Genomic DNA, 23,567 nt, shown 5'->3' on the forward strand with positions numbered 1-23,567 from the left:
AATTGGGATCATGAATTCCTGAACTTTTTCAAAAATTCATGTCTTTTTATTTCTTAATGAAACTTCTTTTTCATTTCACCTTTAGCTACTAATTTAATAATACCCTATTAGGCTTTAACATGTTGATAGGCAGATGACATGGAACTGGGGACTAGATGAGAGGAATAAAGGGAGCCCAAGCCATTAATCTCACCACATGAAGTAATTATATACTGCCCTCCATTGCCTCCCACACATGACAGCAAGGATGGCAGAAAAACTCTTCAAGGCTGTATGTGACTATTTCAGTTTGTAGAAAATACATTAAGGACTATTCAGGACTTACTTTTTACAAACTGCTCATTACAAGCAGAGCTTTGGGACCTGCATCTTCAGAATCAAAAGGCAACAGAGTTATTCCTCACATGCCAATTTGAAGAATAATTACAATATACTTCCAGTTATCGAGAATGAATGAGAATTAGGCAGAATCAGCAAGTTCTCAGCAGAACCCCCAGACTCCATCAATCATCTTGAGCCACAGTGTAAGTGATTAGCCAAGTAGCAGTTAAAATTGCAGCAATAAACTCTATTGACTTCTTGTACCTCTTGGATCAAACTTAAAATTCCTCGACTCACTTGTTCCTATCCTTCTAGTTTTCTTGGCTATTACCTTTAACCAGCACACAAACTATTTGAAGTCCCCAGTGATACACTCAAATCCCAACAATGATTTTTCCTGACAGCCAGCATACATGATTAACTCAAAATTTAAATTTTGGCATGGCATTTCAAAACAAAACAAAAATGCCAGGGAGGGAAGGAGAGAAGGCAGAAAGAAAAGAAGGAAGTTTCTCTCCATAAACCCGGTCTACTGTCATAAACAGTTGTTAGGAAGGCACACAGATTGAAACATGTGCTTATGGTCAAGGTAATTCATCATTCTGGTATTACTACTGGACCCTGTGGAATCTCCTGTGGAATCCTCACCCAGTTTTCTCTATTGAATGCAACGTCTCTGCTGAGCCAACTGCAACTTGAATCTGCTCATCTCCAGCTTAAATCAAAGATTGGTTCTCGTCTCTACTGCCAGGGGTCCTATTCTTTAAAACTACCACTTCCCTTAAGGGACATTAAGAGACATTTAAATGTCTCATGTCTATCTGGAGAATATATATATAGCTTTAATTACTGCCTCTCAAGCTCTTTAGAGCCAATGAACTGATTTAGCAACTGAAGATGGTTTGCCTCCCGATTATTACTACCTGGGTGACCTTGGGCAAGTCAGTTAACTTCTATGAACTTTAATTTCTTCCTCTGTAAAATAAGGGACTTGAACTAGGTGGCCCCCAAGGTACCTAGTATGCTCAGATTTAAAGTCCTATGATATTAATGGGTAGGTAGCTCTGCTGCTTAGAAGACAATGAGTGGTGACAGGGAGAAACCACCCATTTACCCACTATTTAGGAGTCAGATCCCATGATGGCTTGTGCCCAGACTCTATCACAAGCACTTCAAACAGAAAAATCTGTAAAAGGGTATTAGCACATTATTGACACATTATCACCTCAACTGTTGTGACTATCTCACTTGAACTTGGAGGTGAGATAGAGGTCACCAAATCTCTTTTCCACATACTTTATATCCATCCTCTAGCCATGCTGGTTTGCTGGCTGTTCATCACTGATGACATTTGTGTCTCCTGTGCCTTTAATGTTCTTCTGCCACATCTCAGATTCATGGAATTCTAGTTTTTATTAAGACAGCTTAAGTATCAGCTTTTGCAACAGGCCTTTCTTGTTACCTTCTTTCTCACTCTACTAGCTTATGCCTTATCCACCAAGATAGTCTAATATTTTTTTTATCCATACATCTCTAAATACATCTTTTCAATAAAAATATAAAATGCAAAGTTACTTCAAGTTACTTGAAGGCAAAAACTATTTTAATTTAGTGGTGGTGGCAGGTCTTCAGAGTTTGCTTATTGAAGAGCCAAGATGCATAACAGTATTAAAGCATGTTTATTGATTGAGTGAAGAAGAAAATGCATTTTGAAATAATCATGAGCTTTAGTTTTTGGTAACAACTAAACACTTATAAAGAACCCAAAGGTCCGTAAAACCAAAATTAGGTTTTGCCCTCAAAGAGCTTTACTTCAGTCAAAAAAACACAAAATAAACATCATATAATGAAGGTGGAGTAAATTAGCACTTTGAGGGACAAAGCAATTCCTCAAAAGTTGAAAGGAAGCAGGAGATTCTAAGAGCTAGAAATGAAAAGGGAATGCAAGGAAGGACAGTTTGCAAAGCAAGAAAATCTGAAAAACAATGGTGTTGAGTGAGGGTGTGTGTGTGTGTGTGTGTGTGTGTGTGTGTGTGTGTGTGTGTGTGTGTGTGTGTGTGTGTGTGTGTGAGAGAGAGAGAGAGAGAGAGAGAGAGAGAGAGAGAGAGAGAGAGAGAGAGAGAGACGAGAGAGAAACACACAGATACAGACAGACAGAGACAGACAGACAGACAGACAGACAGACACACACACACACACACCACACGACGACGACAATTTGGCTGAATCATCTGGCTGAAGGGCAACAATTCTGGGGAAGGTAGGATAAAATATATTTAGCAGTCAAACCACACTGAACATAGCTTAGATTTTCTCTAAAATTTGAGAAAGTATTTTCTTTCAGAAATTAACTTTTCAAGATCTTAAAATGACTCAGGATCATAGATTTAAATCTATCAGAAAAATCACTTAGTCCAATTCCCTAATTTTACAGATGAAGAAAATGAGGCCCAGGGATGTTAAGTAATTTCCTCAAGTTCACACAGATAAGTGATATAGCTAGTATTCAAATCTATGTCACTGGGATACTTTCTAATGCACTATATACATTGTGAGCATCAGTTACCAATGCAAAACATGAGAGGCTGATGAAAATATGCACTGATTCAATGAAATCACTTAAAAACTGAAGTCATTATTTTTTTAAAAAAAAGTCTCAACATCAGTTAGAGACATTTGACGCAAAAAATATAAAAAGTAGAGACGATTCTAATTATTTGAACTTTTCTGTTGTTTAGATTCCTGAGAAATCTGAATTTACTGAAGTTATTCTTTAATGAAAGATTCAGTTTTGCTTCTTTAGGAAAGCAACCCCTTTGGAGAAGGGTCCCACCATCCTTACCACCAGTAACACCAACTGCCGACCAACTGCCACCAATTGGCAAGTAAGCCCAAGAGACCCTGGAACAGATGCACCCCCCTCCCAAACTACTGGCCCTGCTTCCAGCCTAGTCCTTCAAGCCATCATTGAGCGAAGAAAATCCTGTAAAGAACGAGCCAGCCATCCCCACCAACTGCCAACCAACTGCCACCTATATGGCAGGTAAGCCAGACTGGCAGAAGCAGCAAGGCACCCTTAGAGGGAGACAGCATGTGCCAGGATTGTCAAATCACTTCCAACACATTAAAACATCACCTCTAACTATTGACCAACTGCCATTAATAAGCTGCAGCCCTGACTTCTTTGGCAGCCATATCTACTGAAGACCCCCCCCCCAATACTCAGCACTACTAAATAAATTCTCCCCAGAGAAGTACTTGGCACCATCAAAGGGTTCAACATCAGAAATAGATATAGTTTGTCCATGTAGATTACATTAAAGAAGATGCATTACCATCTGCTTTGCTGCTGCACCTTAAGGACCATGGCACCTTTCCATCTGACTTGCAGCTGAAACCACCTATATAGGTGTTGTCTTCCCCATTAGAATGTGAACTCCTTGAGCAGGGAGGGTCTTTGGTTTTCTATTAGTGTACTCCAGCACTTAATAATTATTTTTAAAAATTCATTTGCTTTTAAATTCAATTCATTCTTCTGAAAAATTACAAATATATAATCCAAACAGGTTGACAAATGAGAATCATTAAATAATTATATGTTTGGAAATGAGCTCTCTTGCTATTCATATTCCTATGAATGGGGACTTTGTGTGGAAACTATGAAGGAAGGCTCTGGAATAGAATTCCTGATACTAGTTTGACTCACATCTTGTACAAGATACTTAATTTTTCTTAATTTTCTTAATTTTGCTCAATTGCAAAAAAATACTTTTATTACCAATCTCCCAGGATTACTTTGGGAAGAAAGTTCTTGGCTAAAGCCAAAACACTATATAAATATATTATTAGTAGGAATAGAATAACGTGGGAAAATCTGCAAACTTAAATATAAAGAAGGAACTTTGCCAAATGCCCAGATAACCACCTTCACCTCTCTCCTTTCTTCCTACTCATTAAAAAGAGAGTGCCACCAATGATTCTAGATCTAAGACTATTTTGAAAGGAATGACTATAACTTGTTTCTTTGCTTAATTTCTTTCATAAAAATAAAAAATGTAAAGTATCCACCTCACCCCCTACTCCCCTTTACATCACTACTACTAAGACTTACTTTAAGGTATCTGTCTCCTTTCATACAAGGCTTCTGGTGTTTCTCTGGATTCTTCATATTTCTCATTTAGTTACAAGGGTATACCATGATTTTTTCAACTATTTTTCAATTGATGGGCACCATGGTTAATTGAATTCCCTCCATCCCTCCTCCCAGGAAAGCTGCTTAGAAAAGGGCACCTTCAAAAATAGAAAAAATATATAGAAAGGATAGTTGAAGAATTACAAAAACATCTTGTAACTCACCACGTTCCAAGTAGCAGACAAATAAGGTAATTAATGATTGATGCCCAGAATAGATTGTAAAATCCAATCATTGCTATAATGGAATCTGATGACAACTGAGAAAAGCTAGGGTGTAATGTTGGGGCTAGCTTTCTGGACATCTTCCGGACGGGCCTTAGTATCAGCAGGACAGTCATCACGAGAATGGACAAGAATAGAGTTTAGAGTCTTTACTGTTTCCTGTCACAGTCTGACCCAGTCTTGATCTTAGTGGAGGAGTTCAGGAAGCAGGAGAACCACCAGGAGGATGGTCAAAGATGCAATGTCTCATTTCCAGTCCTTTCAGCCCTTAAATTACCCCAGTATGATTATATCATTACTGCATACTGAGTATGTGTGAACTAGAGAACCATTACATCACCATACTAAGTATTAAATATATGTAAATTAGAGAACCATTATCTCATCAATTCCACTGAGTTGACACCTTGTTGTAAGTATCCTGGTTTCAAGTATACTTCCTCAAGGTTCTGGCCCTCTACACTAGGAAGCCTTTCCTACAATGTGATCTTTGTTATCACCTGGAGTCCTAAAGGTTGATTCCTTCTAGAAGAAGATAGCATATCAAACACATTTAAAATTTAAGACAGCAAAAAATCTCTAGAGAAAGGAAATTAGCAAGTCATATTGGAAATTTAACAGACCAAAGGAAAAACTTCATAAGAGAATCATTGCCCCAAACAATTCACACTCCACTGTCCATTAATATGGTAAAGGTGCTGAATGAAGAATGTCTATTTTCTTGCTACTGTCATTCCCAATTGCTTGAAATTCACAGCAGTTCTTTTCCCAAAGCTATTAACTTTGTAGCTGATGAGGGATGACAATGTCCTATCAGTCTGCACATAGCCTGAAATGGGCTGTATTTTTTCCAAATAAGACTAAAGATTCTTCACATCTCATATTATTTTGGAGAAGCATGAGAATTAACTTCGGAAGTATGAAGAACTTGGGAAATATTCTTTGATTGCAACTTCTGGCTTAAATTCTATTCATACCCACTTATTTTCTAAAGTCACATTTTCTAATATTTCTAAATCTGGAGTCAGATTTACTGAAGTCCCACACTACTTCTAATCATTTCACTCCCAAATCATCTTTACAAGAGGCAAAATACCAAGTAAAGTGAACCAAACTACTGCCCTTTCCTCCCTGCATCATTCAAAACTCAGAGCTGTCTTTTTGTAGTTACAAAGATTTGGAAAAGAAATGATGCCTATCAATTGGGGAATGGATCAACAAGTTGTGGTACATGAAGGCAATGGAATATTATCTTTGTATAAAAAATGATGAACAAGCTAATTATAGAAAGGCCTGGAAAGATTTACATGAACTGATGCTGAGCAAAACAAGCAGAACTAGAAATACAATGTACATAATAACAGCAAAAAGGTGCAATGATCAACTATGAAAGGCTTGTTCTTTTCAGTAGTTCAGTGATTCAAATCAATCCCAATAGTCTTTGGACAGGAAATGTCATCTGCATCCAGAAAAAGAACAAAGGAGACTGAATATAAATCAACGCATGCTATGTTCAGTTCACTTCATCTCTCATGGTTTTTCCCTTTTGCTCTGATTTTTCTCTCCGATTGTGATTGATAAAAGAATGTGTATTTAAAATAAACTTACTATGATTAAAAAAAAAAAAAAAATTAAGAGCTGGGAAAAAGACCAATCTTAAAGAAGTGATTTCCTATATTCTTAGACTAGCCTAAAAGCATGTATCTGAACTTTTAAGTACTCACCCTAAATGCCATTTAGAATAGTGATTTCAATGAAAAATGAGCATAGATTTCCAACCTGAAATACTATTGCCCCAAGCAGCTCTGTTGAGAGAACTCAACTCTCATCAAGTCAAGGAAGGGGTTTGTGGCACCTGAGGAGGGAAGAGTTCTGAAAGCTGTGGTGAAATGGAATTCTAAGGGAGAAATTCACCCGTAACTGCCATTATGTTCTCAAGAGATTTGGCAGATACATGAATTCAGGTAGACTGCACTAGCCCTTAGAACCAATCAATTCCAGTACACAAGAAGGAAGAAAAATTAAGAAATCGGGGCAGGCAAACACTAGAGGATAGGATCCTTGTGGACAGTTAATAAGTTAGGGATGAAGCTGAGTTTCCTTTGTCTTTGGCAGACAAGGGCTTCACAGATATTAAAAAGTCATGAAAACTTAGGGATGCTTGTCAGTTTGGAAATTATTATGCAAAATATAGAAATTCCCAAAGATTAGAAATTATTAATCACTGTAAGTTAGGTGGCCTAGTGAATTAAGCATCAGGCCTGGAATAAGAAAGACTCATCTTCCAAAGTTCCAATATGGCCTCAGATAGTTAATTAGTTGTGCAACTTGAGGCAAGTCAGGTAACTACAATAGGAAATGGCAGACCACTCTAGCCTTTGCCAAGAAAACCCCAAATGGGGTCACAAAAACTTGGACAGAACTGAAACAAATGAATAGCAAAACCAAACTGAAAAGGAAAAGAAATGTGTCTTAACTAGATAACTTTAGGTTTTGTACTTAAAAGGACATATGAGTCCTTTCTGAATTTTTCATCTTAAAGTCCAGTCAGAAATTATGCACAGTATTAAAATAACTTGTTTCTATTCTTAACAAAGAGTTCCGATTTTCTTATTAATGATGGCCAAGGACATTACAGTGCAGTCATATCTAATTTCCCTACTCTACCTTAAGAAAACAGGGATGAAAATATTTTGGTTTTATACTAATAAAGTGCAAAGTAGCTCAACCAAAATAGCCTAAAAAAGTCAGTGGAGCAGTCTTACCATCACAACAAAATCATGTCTTTCAAATATCAGTGACAGAAAAAAAGTGTTAGGAAAATCAACAGGATGAGCAATAGATTCAATGTAAAGTCTGTGAAAAGGTAAAACTGATCTTTTTTTTTATATTGGGGGCAGAGATTTTTACTTACCTAGAATAAATTGCTCAGATACAACAAAACTGTCACTACCAACCAATACCTTTTGCCAAGCCAAGAGTTCTAGTATGTATGGAAGTGTGCCAGGGAATCAAATAGAAGGGATAGCTTCTATCAACACATAAAAGATGAGCTTACAGGTTACTTGGCCAATCAATAACTTTCATCCTTTTAGCTCACAAAGCCATATCCATTCCAATTCAGGACAAAGTAGAAAACTGGAATCAAAGATGTAAATTGTAGATAGAAATAGGAACAGATGAATCATTAAAATTTTTAGGGAAAAAAGTCCTAAAGATTCAGTAGTAGCTAATTAAATTCCAGATCCCTAAACAGAAATTTTTAAAGGGGGTTGGCTAGATTCCTTCCTTAGGAACCATTGTAAACAGCACATTGCATTCTGATCTAAGTACATGGGTCAGAGATTTTGTCCTTACCTTTTCACACCTAGAGGCTCAAAAGATTGAATGTTTCTCTATGGTTCAGGGAGAGTAGGAAAAGCAGCATGGAATCTACAATTAGTATGTGTTGGGCAGTCTTTAGGTGTTCATAACTTCATAAATAACCTGAAAGTGATTAACTCAAGGGGAGTGCCTCTATTACTGTAGCTTGACCCCCAGAATGATCATTTTCACAAAGCTTACAAGGATAATTTATTTTACTCCAATTGTCTACAATGAGTGGAACAAATGTCACCTTCCAAGAGAGCTAGATGTGGAAAACCTCTGCTGTTGGGGTGCAGGGGAAGAGGGGAAAAGAAGAGAAACTAAAACAATTCAACTTTCCTTAACACACACCCTCTCCCCCAAAGTACTCCCAAAGAATACTAAAAGAAAACAACAATCTCTGTTCTAACAAGAATTCTTCTTGGAGCAGGGCCAAGAGATGCCCCACAGAATGCTCTTGGTGGTGCTTATCAAATTAAAATGCAAAGCAGTTCTCTCTAGTGTCACTAGGAACAGTCAGAAAGAGATTATAGTTCCCACCCAGAGGATGCAGGTCAGCTAAGCAATACCCATCTTCCGATGCTGATCAGAAAGAGGAGGGTGAAGGAGGAGAAAGATTAGACCTGTTTCCAAACAGCAACCCCGCCTGCTTGTTACCTTGGTAACCTCCTTTTCTCTGAGCTGTTCTCATTTGTCTATCTCTGTCTGACCTTCATATTGCTCTGACAGTAACTGTGGAGGGAAAGGTGCCTATCTGCTGACTTAGCACTCTAAACTGAGACATCAAGCTAGGGAGAGAGGCACTTAAACTCCTTCACATTCTAGCCTCTAAAATGTGCCCTGAAGGCCATTAGTGGCCTCTAAGAGCTTTCTGGTAGTCTTTGTCACCACATCACTCCTCCCCAGGTCTTCGGGCCACTTTACTTCCCTCATATAATACTTGCTAGTATAGGCTATCTAGGTCAAGTAGAGTAGGTAAGTGAAAAGAAACAATGAAGGGGGGAAGGGTAAAAACACACGAAGGTGATTAACTCAAAACTACCTTTAAAAAATAGTGTCTTGATGTAGGAAATGTTTCTACAATTTCTGTTCTTAAGACATCTGCTCATTGGTGGTAAGAGTTGGAAGGATTAATATCAATGGAAAAAGCATGATTGAGAGGATGGATGCCCTTTTTTATAAAGAAGGGGAAATTTTGAAGGTAGTTATTATTCAAGTAAGTATAATTTTTTAGTCTTCATTTTTAAGTATTAGTAATACTGAAAAATCCATGCACTTCTACTATACTTCTTGACCTTTTAATATGCCTAGATGTGATCTCTCTGAATAGCTATTCATCTATTATTTCTTTAAAGCAAGGGGCAAAGAAACTTTAAAAAGATTACTGTAGTACAACTTCTTGAGATAAGATATTTCAGTCAAATAGGGTCGCAAATGACTATTTTTGAGGATTTCCAGTCACTAAAATTATCTTTAATGAGGCTGCTATAGTTTAAGGGCAGTTCTCATCAAAAAAAAGAATACATAGCATTATGGGACAGAAAAATGCATAGTAAGCTTAGTATTCTGTATTTGACAAGGGTCACAAGGGACATTTTTTGAGAGATAGCTAATTGCCTTCCTTGACTTCTATGATATTTTCTTCTTCTTTTTTATTATAGTTTTTATTTACTAGATATATGCATGGCTAATTTTACAGCATTGACAATTGCCAAACCTTTTGTTCCAATTTTTCCCCTCCTTCTCCCTACCCCTTTCCACAAATGGCAAGTTGACCAATATGTTAAATATGTTAAAGTATAAATTAAACACAATATATGTATGTCAGGTTCTTACTAAGTGCTAAGTTGGTACTTAACAATGCTCTAGTTCACACCTTTGGTTCCAGCTTTTAAGGGGAGTTTACATATGAAGAGGAGTTTACACAACCTTTAAAAGGAGCAAGTTCATTGGTTGAAGTATTTTTCCCACAAGCCCCTGAGTTATCCCACGCCCATTCTCTGGGAGGATAAAAGGAGAAGTTAGTTCTGGATTGGGTCAAGGAGGAGACAGCCACTGGATTCGCAAATCCAGCAATCCCGTACTTTTGGAGAGGAAGAAGAATCAAGTCAGGGCCAGAGTTGGGACGGTGGCCTGGAGGAGGAGTCTGGATTGGGGAAGGACAAGAGCTGGAGGAGATTCAGAGCTCTCAAGAAACCTGCCCACAGAGGAAAAGATTATACAGAAAAGAAACCTCCTCCCAGAGAAGGATTACAATTGAGAAACAACAGGATCTTTACATATGTATGCATGTCCAAACAGTTATTTTGCTGTACAAAAAGAATATGTACAATTAGCCTGTAAAGGAAATAAAAAATGCAGGTGGACAAAAATAGAGGGATTGGGACTCCTATTCACAGGCATCTCCCAGAGTTCTTTTGCTGGGTGTAGTTGGTTCAATTCATTACTGCTCTATTGGAACTGATTTGGTTCATATGATGTTTTATTTTAAAAGATATGTATTTCAAATATTCCTAGCTTCTCATACTACCAGGTACCTAATAAATTGAGAGGAGTTTATAAAATAAAAAACATGACCTATTTCTGAATTTATTTAAGACCTTGTAGGGGGAAGCTAGGTGGCGTAGTGGATAGAGCACCAGCCCTGAATTCAGGAGGACCCTAGTTCAAATCTGTTCTCAGACACTTAACACTTCCTAGCTGTGTGACCCTGGGCAAGTCACTTAACCCCACCTCAGAAGGGAAAAAAAAAAAAGACCTTGTTGAACCAATTTATGTTGGAATATAAAGTCAACATATTTAAAATGCCTATTGCTTAAAGTAACATGTAGATACATTTACTCCTATCTTTACCATATATCATCTTTGACCAAATCTACCTCAATTCTCATAAGGAGTTTCTATGTTCTCTGTTATTTCACAGACTTCTTTTGAACTGCTTTTAGCAGGAAATCTGTTTTTCTGAAGTACTTACTATAAACAACTCCTAAACAACTGTTAAGAAGAAAATATCTGAGAATGCTTTATCACTCAATCCAGAATCTGGTAGAAACTATTAACTTCTAGGATGTTCTCCCTTCCCCAATAAATTTAGTGTTTGTTTCAGTCTTTCTCCTCACTTCAGTACCTGCTGTCATATTAGGGCACTTTAACACACAATTTAATGGTGTCTCAAATACCCTACAATCTTAGTTTCTCAATTACTGATAAGTCCATAAATGGTCACACCCTCAATTTTGCCATCACTCAAAAATTCCATTTCCACACTGGTGAACTTTAAAATTCCTTTAAGTGATAATTTTTTTTAATCCCTCTATTTCTTCCTATCCTTTAAGATTCCTAGTCCAAATCATAGACTTAAATATGGCCTCCAATCCCTTTACCCTTTAGATATTTCCCAGCCCATTTATTTAATTAACATGCATTAGTATTAAGCTCTTAGTATGTGCTAGTTGCTATGAAAAACGCATAAAAAGAAAGACAACAATAAGGAAGAAAATGTTATGCTCAAGAAGCTCACATTTTCATGTGTAATGGGGTATTTTACAGAACACACTAAATAGAGTGCTGGTCCTGGAGTCAACAAGGCCCAAGATCAAATTCAGCCTCAGATAGCAGATGAATGACGCTGACCAAGTCACTTAATCGATGTTTGCCTCAGTATCGTGATTTGTAAAATGAGATTAAAAATAGCACCTATTTCCTAGGGTTGATGAGAGGATGAAATGTATTTGTAAATTTGCTTATTGTAAAGCAGTCTGCACAGTGCCTGGCACATACATACAGCTATCATGATTATTATTGTTGCATTATTTCTAACAATGGATGAAACAAAATACAAACAAACTTATGGACAAACAAAACATATATAGGATATCGGGAGGTAATCTCAAGAGAAAATGAGCGAACTGGGACCTTGAAGAACCTCCTGGAGAAGGTGGGATATGAGCTAAAATCTTGAAGGAAGAAGAAAGGGAAATCAGTAAAAGAGGAAAGAGAGGTAACAGTGAAAGCACTGAGCCATATATACTATGTGAAGAACAATAAACTGGCTAGGTTAGAAGGGAAGCAAAATATAAGAAGACTAAAAAGGTAGGAAGATACCAGATGGCAAAGGGCTTTACATGCCAATAGAGGATTTTTAAAGAAGCATTTGGGTGTTACTCAGAAGGGGATGAGATGGTTAGATCTCCACGTTGGTAAAAAATCAATTTCATATGTAAGAGGAGGATAAACTGGGGTGGGAAAGAGGAAAATCCATTAAATGATTATTGTAAAAACCTGAATTTAAGGTTTTAAGGACTTACACTAGAAGAAAAAAAAAATATGCAAGAGATGTTATAAAGAAAAAAAGGACAAGACCTGGCAATAGATTGCATGTTAAAGACTGGTGTTGGGGATGACAATAAGTCCAGGTGACTTTCAACAATATTGTCAAGCCCAAAAAGGGAAATAAAAATTCCACACCTCTCTGATTATAAGTAACAACTAAAATGATCTAAGTCCTTAAAGGCAAAAAATCAAATTTGATATGAGTCAGTGTAATCAGGAGACCTACAACAAAAATATAGCTCTAGAAAAGCCCCCCGGAGGGGTGGGGGAGAAGAAGGGGAGAAGAGGAGAGGCAGGGAGGGAAGAGAAAGAAATATACTGCAGAACATTTGGGTAAAGATTAACCAAGGGAAAAAAAATTTAGGGATGCTATTGTGAGAGTATAATACAGATGATGTGCAGAGGAGGAAACAAAACTTTGTCCAATTAACTGAGATTTGGTGAGGAAGTCATTTCCTCCACTCTCAGCCATTTCAATATTCAACTCTTAATTAAACCTACAGACAAAAAAAAAAGAAAAAAAAGAAACAACAACAACAACAAACATAGTTCAGCTTGCTCAGGACAAATATTTGCATATTTAATTTGTGGGGTTTACTCTTATTATATTGTTCTTTACTATGTTGTCTAAGTGAACAAACAGTATGTTCTAACATATACACAGTGGAATTAATGTTATCTGTATAAAAATTGTAGAATCATGTCTATATATAGGAATTGTGTCATATCATCAAACATTTAATGAAAGTTTACAATGGATAGGACACAAAGTCATTGCTGAAGCAAAGAAATACCATATGTCCCTTCCTCTCCTCATCCTCATTAAGAACAGCTAGTTGGGGCAGCTAGATGGTGTAGTGAATAGAAATAGAATGCTAGCTCTGGAATTAGAAGAATCTGAGTTAAATTCAACTTCAAACACTTAACACTTCCTAGCTATATGACTCTGGGCAAAGACATAACTCCAACTATCTCACCAAAAAACTCATAGTTGAAGAAGAAAATAATGAGGAAAGAGATAAAATGTATAAAGTATCAACAACTCCCTTGTACTATTCTGAGGTACCAAATGAATGGTGTTAAGATTAAGCCTTTGATCCACCAGCATCACTACTAGCTCTGTATCCGAAAGAGATCATAAAAGAGGGAAAAGAACTCATATGTACCAAAAATTGTTTGTAGCAGTTCTTTATGTGGAAGTAAAGACTGGAAAATGAGTTAGTGTCCACCAACTGGGGAATAGCTGAATAAGTTATAGTGTATGAATGTAATGTTATTGCTCTTTAACAAATGATGAACAGGGGCAGCTAGGTGGTGTAGTAGATTGAGCACCAGCCCTGAAAGTCAGGAGGACCTGAGTTCAAATCTAATCTCAGACACTTAACACTTCCTAGCTGTGTGATCCTGGAAAAGCCATTTAACACCAACTGCCTCAGGAAAAAGAAAAGAAGAGAAAAAGAAAAAAAAGAAAAGAAATGATGAACAGGTTGATTTTAGAAAGACTTAGAAAAATTCACATGAACAAAAAACTTGGGATAGAAAATGCCATCTTTATCCAAAGAGAACTATGGGGACTGACTGAAAATCAAAGCATACTATTTTCACCTTTTCTTCCTCATCTGTTTCCCCCCCCCCCCATAGTTTTTCCTTTTTGTTCTGATTTTTCTCTGGATTCACATGGAAGTATATAAAAATATATAAGTATATAAAAAAGAATATATAACTTTTAAAGTTGCTTTAAATTAAGAAATAAAGATTAAGGGCAGCTAGGTGGTGAAGTGGATAGAGCACCAGCCTTGAATTCAGGAGGACCCAAATTCAAATCTGGTCTCAGACACTTAACACTTCCTAGCTGTGTGATCCTGGACAAGTCACTTAACCCCAGCCTCGGGGTGGGGGGGAGAAATAAAGACTAAGTGCTAGTGAGGAAGGCAACACAAAAGGAGTATAGACTCAAGTTTAGTTTTAAATAATAAATAATAAGGGTAGGACAATCCAGGAAATGGAAATAAAAATCTCCTTATCACAGTAAATATTCTTATTTATAGTAACTGCAGCCAAATATAAGACTTCAGTTAATCAAAAGGAACAAAAAATACTCAGATACCATTTTGGGAAGCAGCATTCATGGCAAAATAGGGCCAAGACCAATTTGGGGCTGCTTGGTAATACCTAAGTATAAGTACATATTTCATGCTCCTGTAAATTAAATGAAACACAGACAGAAAAAGTAAGCTGAGTTTACATACTACCCAATACATCCAACTGACCAGAAACTGTCATTCCAATCATGAACTATCTCTTGTACTATGTCAAGTATGATGAAGTTAAATCCCAAATAGACACTGAATACTAAAAGAACACCTCTTCCACTGCTCTACCAACAGATCTGGGTTTCCTTTAAGTCCAACTAAAACCCCAACTATTATAGGCAACCTTTTTCTAACCCTCTTAATTCCAGGGTTTTTCTTCTTTTAAAAAATGTTCCTAATTTATTCTAACTACACCAAACCTTAGCTTAGACTCACCCCAGAACTAGATACCCTCAAAGGCCTCCCCAACCCCACTTTCAGCTTCCCAGGGATTTATCTTCTTACTTTAGATTGTAAACTCTCCCAAGGCAAAAAATATCTTCAGTACTTAGCACAATGAGGTACATAATAAGGGAGTCAATAAATACTTATTGACTCTTAATAATGAGGAACTTACTTTTAACTGAGACAAAAAGGATTATAGCATGTATTAAAAAAAAAAATAAGATTAATTAAAAAGTAATAGGAGGGGAAAAGGACAAAGAACTGACAAAAATAGGGAAAGCTCTGTGGAGGAGGTAGTCCCAGAAAAGTTGAACTGTTAAAATATAAGGAGGTTAAAGAGATTGGGTATAGAGTTACAGTAACAGCTAAAAATAAAATTCAACTTCACTGTAGTTACAATTTGAATTGTACAGGACTTAGCAACAGATGCAATAAAAGACCACAGATCCTGGAATCATATTTAAATAGCAAGGTAAGTTAAGAAGCAGAATTAAAGCAAAAAAAAATCAGCAGGAATAGGAAAGTTATATATGTGGGGAGAGAGGAAAGGTAATGTATCTGTAGTTATATATCCATATATGTATGCAAAAATATGTCCTATCTTAACTATAGCCTGCTTGGGGGAGGTGAAGTGGATGAAAGGAGAAAAAAAAAAAAAAGAATAAAGTAAAAAGAGGTAAGCAGCAAAGAGCAAAAGAACAATTTATAAGAAAGTTAAGAAAAGATGGACGCTCATGAATATAATTTTTTTTCTACTAATAAACATATACTTTCTTAAACTGCTGGGCACATGAAAATGTTTTCTTTTCTTTTGTATTTCTTTTTCTGTTTTTTTTTTTTAATAAAATTTTTAAAATTTTTTTTAAGTTTTGTTCTAAGAGGAAAAAAGAAAGTTTCTTTTTCTCTCCACACCCCACTATCCTAACCTAGTTAGAATTTGGGAAATCTTACAAAATAAAAGTTAAACAACTCGGTCAGTTACTAAATAACTTTAAAGAGGCATATTACTCCTACTCATTTTAAGTGATAGATTATATTGCATCTGAATTTTAATTATTATCTTATTTCTTCCCTAACCCAAAAAGGAAACTCAAGTTAAAGGAATAGGAACTCTAAGAATTCCCAGAGCTGCAACAGCTTGGGAAAAGAAAATTCTACTAGTTCTATCTATGAAACTCAGAAAGTACTAATTGATAAGTAATGGGTTCTTTCTGAAATTGTAGAACTGAAATTTGGCTTATCATCCAGAATCTGAATAATTAAAAGATTGTGGAAAATATATTTAAAAATCAGTTGCTATTTCATATTAACTATCATTTAAATAGCTAAATCCCCATTTAGGGATTAAAATATTTCTACCCTTTGCTTATTAATTGAGAAGTTACAGCTACAACAATGTGGCTATCACTCAGTAAAAATTGTAAATCTTAATGATAAAGCATAAAACTGGAAATTACTGTGTATGGAAAAGTGGGGATGAGGTGAAACTATCAGAACTGGTTTTGGATTTTAGCTCTCTTCAGCTAGAGATTTGAAGGTGTACAATTCCCTTCCCTTCTTCACAGATTGTAGAGAGAACAAAGGCCATAAAGGAGAGCTGTGTGTGTTAACAGGCAGGAGCAAGCTCAGCCCCTTCTCCAGGGCCCCTCCCTGTATACTCCTCTTAATTTGTAAGTTGTTAGGTTTCTTAAAATCATCTTGTAAGAAAATTCATCAACATAGGAAAAGAGCTTATTTGGGTTATATAATTCCTAAACACACAATGGGTTTATTGGGAGCCTATAAGATTGCTTGTTACATAGACATGATTTTTAGTATTTGGCTTTTACACAACGATAGGTTTCAACTCAAGAAGGAGAAGAAAAGGAAAACAACCGAAAGATGTTAGGTGAAATCTTTTATGTATGTGAGGACAGGTAGGTAAACTTTTGTTATTGTGATAAGGCTAATTTAATTGGCTGCATTAAAGTCACCTTAAAAAAAAATGTTTGACAGTGTTTCATAATACTTGTTTTTCTTGATCATTTGTGTAGTATTGCATTTAAAACCATTCCTTAGTATCAAGATAAATTGTAAATTTTCTGTGATGAATCTTATTACCAATGCAATAATTAGGTATTAATGTGATCCTTGAGATCTAAACCTATCTAAAAGTGTGATTATTTGCCGTTTGTGAAACTTGTTATCTGAGAAATGCAAATTAAGACAACTCTGAGATACCACTACACACCTCTCAGATTGGCTAAGATGACAGGAACAAATGATGAATGTTGGAGGGGATGTGGGAAAACTGGGACACTAATACATTGTTGGTGGAGCTGTGAAAGAATCCGGCCATTCTGGAGAGCAATTTGGAACTATGTCCAGAAAGTTTTCAAACTGTGCATACCCTTTGATCCAGCAGTGCTGCTATTGGGCTTATATCCCAAAGAAATACTAAAGAGGGGAAAGGGACCCGTTTGTGCCAAAATGTTTGTGGCAGCCCTTTTCATAGTAACTTCCTTACTGAAAGATGAATGGATGTCCATCAATTGGAAAATGGTTGGGTAAATTATGTTATACGAAGGTTATGGAATATTATTGCTCTGTAAGAAATGACCAGCAGGATGAATTCAGAAAGGTTTGAGAGACTACATGAACTGATGCTGAGTGAAATGAACAGAACCAGAAGATCGCTGTACACTTCAACAACAATGTTGTATGAAGATGTATTCTGATGGAAGTGGATATCTTCAACATAAAGAGATCCAACTCACTTCTAGTTGATCAATGATGGACAGAAACAACTACATCCACAGAAGGAACACTGGGAAGTGAATGTAAATTGTTAGCACTACTGTCTCTCTATCCAGGTTACTTATACCTTCGGAATCTAATACTTAACTTACAACAAGAAAATTGGATTTACACACATATATTGTATCTAGGTTATACTGTAACACATGTAAAATGTATGGGATTGCCTGTCATCTAGGGGAGGGAGTAGAGGGAGGGAGGGGAAATTTGGAAAAATTAATACAAGGTATGTCATAAAAAAGATTACTCGTGCATATATACTGTCAAAAATTATAATTATAAAATTTAAAAAAAAAAAAGAAGAAAAAAAGAAACTTGTTATCTGAGATTAAATCTCCTGGGATTGTATCTAGAGTCTGATCTATCATAAATACGTGAATTCATTTTACTATGAAGAGGTATGAAGAGCTTAGCCCTAAAAATACCCTCAAATCAATCAAAAAATCTCTCAGTAACTACAGATCAAAATGTAAGTAAAAACAAGTCACCTGAATTCAAATTTAGGATGAGGTGGTAGGGATTTTGTTCGGTCCTATGCAGATTGCCTCTTACAATTCTATTGCTGGCCTTGTTTTATTGGTGCCACTCCAGTGTCTTTGCCAAGAAAACCCCAAAGGGGTCACAAAGAGTCAGACACGACTGAAAAATTACTGAATAATTTGTATACCAGCAAAGCTGGAAGATTCCAGGTTGGCCTCTGACCTCTAGGTAAAGACGTTTTCAAGGTTGTGAGGAGTGAGTCAGGTGGCTCTAGGGCATATGGACAGACTACTATACATTTGAGTGAAACTTTCTCAAAGGATGCTTAGATTTCCCAAGCAATTCTGAGTTTATTGGTGACCACATCAGGGAATGCTTGACTCTCCTGGGAAGAAGAGGGTGGGGGGGAGGTTTCTTGCTGATTGTGGGAGCTGGTTCCTCTCTGTAGGCCTCTCCCTTCTTAGTGCTTACAAGCTCCTGAACTAGACTGGATGAACATAATACTGTAGTTCCTGTATTTCTTAATTCAATCTATTCAGTCTGGCATTCTTTTATCTTTTCTGGAGTACATGTATGGGAATTTGGCTGTTTTGCTATTGTTCACTTCGCTATCTTGACTTCAAGTTCTTTCCCTCTTATTTCTTAAGGGAACATCAAGCTTGTTTGCCCTACATTACTTCCCTCTCTTCTCTGCTTATTGATTTTCCAATTATTCTCTAAAGCCGAATATCAAATAACACTTTCTCTATGAAGACTTTCTATTGATGAATGATGGCTTTTCTCCACAAATTTCTCATACATTTTATTTTACCAATCCCTAATCCATTTGTTGAAAAGTAATCTTTTCCTCGTTCCCTATTTAGACTAGTATTACAAAATTATATTAGGACTTTATTTTAGTCTAAAGTCTTGTAATTTGAATGAGAAGTCCAGTTAGCTCTTCTGAACTATTCTAAAACAATGTGCTGTAGGGAGAAATTTCTGTATTATTCTCCCAGAAGGCCTAAGCAGTTTCCAAAGGGAGGGGCCTTATCAAACCAGCAAGGAATTCTACTTAAAATTGATCAGGCTAATGATCAGCTTCTTTGATAACTTTATCTTTTTATTTAATCTTGATTGAATTTTGGTAACTTAATGTTTTAAGTTACATGAGGAAACACACTTGATTTAAGAAATGGTACATTCTTGCTCCTTTAGAACTCATTTAAGCAGAGGTGCTTTATTTAATTATTAAATTTGCCTGTGGCATATTTGTGATAAAACAGAATGCTGAATTTTATTTCACACACATATAATTTTGGATTCAATAAACTTACCTGGGTTGCTCTAACAAACTATAATTTCTCTAAGCATAGAAACTATCCTAAACTACATTCAGCAGAACCTAGCAAAATATAGATGTTTATTGAATAAATAAATTGTTTATTATATATTTGTACTAAGTCTGCAATCTGTTTTCTGAACTCACAGACCTTCTTTTCACTTGGCTGAGTTATATATAAGTACATTCCCACTACAAAATTGCTTCTGCTTCTTCTCTCATTGTCACCAAAATTATCTGAATCATGCTTTCTTAACTGAATTCCTGAACTAGATTCATAGATTTCTTCACTTAAGTATGTCTTTTTGATAAACAATCCAAGCCCGCAAAGTCTCCTAGTCACTATTCATTAATTTTGAATGTATCTTCTCTCTTATTTTCACAGCCACCACTCAAGAGCAAGTTCTAATTACTGCCTTTCTGGATTACTTCTGTATCCTCATTATTCTGGTCACTATTCCAGCTTTATTACTTACTACTTGTGTGACTGGCCTTTTTTTCTTCATTTATCAAACAAGAGGACTGAACTACTAGATCACTTTCCAGAGCTAAGCCTAAAGAGCCCTTTCATGAATTCTTTATATTAATCCCAGACCAAATTTGCTCACACATGGACTTTTCATATTACCCCTGGGTTCTTATTGCCCACAAAGAACATTCAAAGTACTTTACATCACATTCTAAGGCCTCCAAAATTTGATGCCACTTTTTTATTGTCAGGATTATCTCATTATGAACAAGCTAGACTATATACTTCTATTTCCCCATGTACGGGCTGATGCATTAGTTATCTTTTGTTTGAAAGGCCCATACTATCTGTCTAGCTTACTTAATTCCTAAGGATTCTTTAAAGTTCAATTTAAATGCCAACTTCTTCATGTAGCCTTTATTTAGCGCTGGTCAGAAATTTTTATCTCTACTTATCTACTGTTTTCCATACCTATAACATAATGATCAGGTAATAAGGAATATTTGTTTGTGTACTGCTCCCTCGCTAAATGGTGAAGTTTCATGTGAGCAGGGTTTTTGTATCATTTAAACTAGGCATGACCATCATCTCTCTATGACTTCCATAAAGTAGGCATAATAAATATGATGAATATTGAGCCAGAGACTGTGCCAAGTTAGGGATATAAGAAAAAGAAAGATTCCCTCTCTACAAGGAGCTTACAATCTAACATGAGAAGAACAATGCACAAAAGGAAGCTTTTATTTGGGTGGAGCATGGAACTTACTCAGAATATGGGTTTTTGATATTGTAGTTAAACCAAGCAGATGAACTGGCAGCAAATGAAGAAATGGGTAAGATCTGACAATCTCTATAAAGGAGAGCTATGTAAGGAGTTATTTGTAAGGTTCTCATGAATTATTGAGTATCAAAGCTGAAACAATTTCCAAGATAAATTAGTTTCCTAGTGCTAACTTATTGGGGGGAGGTGGTAAAAACCAAGCAGAACAGCTAGTGGCAAATAAGTACTTGATTTTTAAAATGGATAGTGAGATTTCTAAATAGGGAAATGTGTGAGTATCAAGCCCTCTCTTTAGAATTCTGACCTTGTCTATATCCAAATAGTTGGCTGATCAGTTATCTTAACTCCAAAACAAACCTTTTCAACTGGTATTTATTAAAAGGCTTGCTATCAACAAGAATCCCCATAAAATGTAAGACAGAGCCAAACATGAATGACTAAAAGAAATAATAACCATTCTCTAAGTACAGCTCTTCAAGTGGATATCTAGTCTGTATATATCAGAAATTCTGAACATATACCTGACCCAATGTAGTCAAGCCACAACCAAAACACAGAATGTACTGAAGAGATATAATTAAACAAGTCTGGAGAAATGTCAATTTCAGATTCGGCAAGTAACAAGACTTTCAGATGCAAGCATCCTTGGACAAGCAGGATCATTCCATTAAATATTTAAAACCTATTTTGGCATGATTTTCACATTACTAATGTTTCAGGGCTTGTGTTTAAGGATATCCTTCTACTCTTTATCTTTTCCTCTTTATAGCTTTTGCTCAAGTTACCAAAAAATCTACAACTTTCTAGGTACAAAGCTTGCTCTGTCTGATTGATTTAAGAGATTACAGAAAAAGTCAAAGCAAGAAATGAAATAAACAAGTCATATATCCTTGGGAAGAAAAGAGACATAAGTAGAGGGAAATGGGGCTTTTTCACTCAGGCAAAATTTCAGTTTAGAGAAGTTCATTTAACATTCATCAAACTTCTTTTGATAGGGTCAAGCACAACTAGAAATAAACATGGAAATTTCACACAACCTATTTGGATCTCAGTTTCCTTGCCTGTAAGATGAATGGGCTGACCTAGATGTATCCAAGGTACTTTTTTTTCTAGAACTACTCCTAGGACACAGGATGCTCTGCCTTCACTGCTGAATAATTACTGTGGTAAAATGGAGAGAATCCTAGTTTTGGTGTCAAAGGAGATGGGCTCATATCCCCCCACTTGTAGATTACTTCTCATTTGACCTGGGGCAAGCTGCTTAATTAATCAGGTAGGGGTGTTAGGGTCAGTTTGTTGGCTTAGAGTCTGCATATTTCATTCAACATAACACTGAATTTGAGCAAATCTGGTAACAACCGCGCATGCATACACACACACACACACACACACACAATTTGTAGACCAGTAATAAATGGACTTGCCTGGATTTTTAAAGTTCTATCTTTGCCACTAGACTTGTAGGACCTTAAATAGGACCTCATCTATAAAATGGGTGTATTTGTACACCTGACTCATAGAATTGTGGTAAGGGAAGAACCACATTAACTATAGAATACTACAGAAATGATATTCAATATTACTCTTGTTATCCATAAAACTACATAGAAAATGAAAAGACAAAAAGTCACTGAATGGTAGACAATCCCATCTAAAATGTCATAGCTAGAAAAATAAAAAAAAACTAAATGGGCCTTTCTTTTACTGTTGATAGAAAATTTATTTGCAAAATATATATAAAGACTGTACAATTTTAAATTGTGGTGTGATACATATAAGCTTGGTATTAAGAGATCAGCATATAAAAACAGCTGCAATCGACAAAATGGTCAAAACTCAGAAACTGAGTGGCTGTAGGGGGTGAAGAAGAAGAATCAAAGATACCTTTGAAGTCACTAGAAGGATAGCAGTGTTGATAGTAAGAACTGGGAAATTAGGATTACTAGCAGATCTAGGGAAAGAAATGTGCTCTTTTTTGAACGTGATGAATATGTGAGGCCTAAGAATTATCCTTGAGATAGAACATAAAACTGTAAGCAAGTGCCTGGAGTTACAAAAATATAGAGACATGTATGTATATGCACATACAAATAAAAATAGGCAAAGATAAAACTTATTGGAAGTGTTTAGATAGCTAAAAGAATGTGTACAAAGAAAAATGCAAAGAATTAACAGCACAGAATTCTGGGAATCATGAGTGCTAATGCCTAAGAGCTGGATGATGATCTACATTTCAGCAAAAAGAAGCTCAGGTAGAAAAATAACCAAGAGTGAATAAAGTAAGGGAATTTAAGGATATTGAGTGTTGTCAAAAGTACAAAAGCATTAAATTTACCAAGAGCTACAGAAATGTCAAGGAGGATAAGGACTGGAAAAAAAGGCCAGAGGAGATCACTGCTTATGATAAAAAGCCATTTCAGTCTAGTGGTGGGGTCAAAAGGCAGGAGGCAATAAGACAGGGTGATTAGCTCATGAGAGTTTGGTGCAATGAAAGAACAAAAGCCTGAGGGAATGTTAGGATCAGAGAAATGTTTTTGAAGGATGTAAGAGATTGGGACATGTTTGTAGGTATCAGAGGAACAGCCAATAGATAAGGAGAGATTAAAGTAGAAATACAGGAATGATAAATGGAATAAGGTCCAGGAATGCACAGGAGAGGTTAGGATTGAGAGCAGAAGGGTTGGCTTTGGTAAGAAAAGCCACTTTTTCCTCACGAAGCAGAAATGTAAAAGGGAGGAGTAAAAATAT

At 36.2% G+C, this 23,567-nt stretch overlaps 1 protein-coding gene across 3 annotated transcripts in view; it reads right to left on the reverse strand.

The window, feature by feature from the left end:
* Window positions 1-23,567, reverse strand: part of ZNF609 (zinc finger protein 609) — a 190,910-nt gene that overhangs the window by 40,913 nt on the left and 126,430 nt on the right. The window contains exon 1 of one of the 3 annotated variants that reach the window (XM_074294837.1): window positions 3,657-3,695. The exons of the other annotated variants lie outside the window; for them this stretch is intronic. The gene's annotated coding sequence lies outside the window, so the exon portion shown is untranslated. Of the gene's footprint in view, window positions 1-3,656; window positions 3,696-23,567 lie in introns of those variants that run through there. 3 annotated transcript variants of the gene reach the window in all.

The sequence above is a fragment of the Sminthopsis crassicaudata genome, chromosome 2, assembly GCF_048593235.1.
Source record: "Sminthopsis crassicaudata isolate SCR6 chromosome 2, ASM4859323v1, whole genome shotgun sequence".
NCBI lineage: Eukaryota > Metazoa > Chordata > Mammalia > Dasyuromorphia > Dasyuridae > Sminthopsis > Sminthopsis crassicaudata.